This window comes from Mus pahari, unplaced genomic scaffold, assembly GCF_900095145.1.
Source record: "Mus pahari unplaced genomic scaffold, PAHARI_EIJ_v1.1 scaffold_8398_1, whole genome shotgun sequence".
Classification (NCBI taxonomy): domain Eukaryota; kingdom Metazoa; phylum Chordata; class Mammalia; order Rodentia; family Muridae; genus Mus; species Mus pahari.
Genome location: NW_018392131.1, coordinates 15,589 through 16,626, shown reverse-complemented (window position 1 = coordinate 16,626; position 1,038 = coordinate 15,589). Strand labels below are relative to the sequence as shown.

Sequence of the window (1,038 nt, the reverse complement as noted above, 5' to 3'; positions counted from 1 at the left end):
CCAGCATCTGCTGTCACCTGAATTTTTAATTTTAGCCATTCTGAGTGGTGTGAGATGGACTCTCAGGGTTGTTTTGATTTGCATTTCACTGATGACTAAGGATGTTGAACATTTTTTCAGGTGTTTCTCAGACATTCAGTTACAATTAATATTAATATTATCTCACATATTGAACATAGTGAAGTTACTCCAAAAGACAAAAATCTATTCTTCAAATATACAATATATAATATGTTTGCAATGCAGATATAAAATGTTTTTCTATTATAATGATTGAAATTATCTCTGAATTTGTGTAGAATAATAAAAAATGAAATGCAAATGTATAGCGACTTTCACCTAAGTAAATAAAGTTAAAATAATGTTAAAAACATGCCACTAATAAGATGTTCATTTTCATACCTTTTACCGAGGTATAATAATATTAGGCAACATATTAAGCTGAAATGAAATAATTATAACATTAATAAAAAACAAATAATGTTTTAAGACATGGGATATATTCCAAGTACAAAAACCAATAAGAAACCAATATAATCATAGAAACACACTGTCAATTCCATCTGTGATCTATTAACCATAGCATAATTTCTTCCTGCATAACTCCCTGATAGACCATCCCTGTACCGGTAAGGGTTCCTCAGCAGCAGAAACCAAACAGGCTAGAGCAAGAAGAAGAAAATTCATCTTCCAGAATCTTCTTTTTCTAATTGAACAGAACAGTAGAGTTGTTCAGCTGCTGGTGAAATGATGAACTGAAGAGGCTCACAAAGCATTTCAGTTTGCACAATGTGCAGTGGACCTGTTTATTCTTTTAAATGAACATCATTTTATTTTTCAGAACACTTTGGCAGAACAAGTTTCACTAGTTTTGTCTAGCATTGCTTCATTTTAGTCTATGGGATTAGAATTCAGTGGAGTGTAAAATAAATGTCCCTGAATTGTTGACATTCAAAAAAAAGTCAATAAAAGCAAGCTGGTTCAGTGAAATTGTACCCACCAAAGTGGATCATCATCATGATATGTTAAAAGAAAATT

At 31.4% G+C, this 1,038-nt stretch overlaps 1 long non-coding RNA gene across 1 annotated transcript in view; it reads right to left on the bottom strand.

Annotated features, from left to right (window-relative positions):
• Positions 1-758, bottom strand: part of LOC110314846 — a 7,644-nt gene extending 6,886 nt beyond the window's left edge. Inside the window, exon 1 of the long non-coding RNA XR_002380191.1 lies at positions 628-758. This is a non-coding gene — a long non-coding RNA (uncharacterized LOC110314846). The remainder of the gene's footprint in view (positions 1-627) is intronic.
• Positions 759-1,038: the final 280 nt, after the last annotated feature.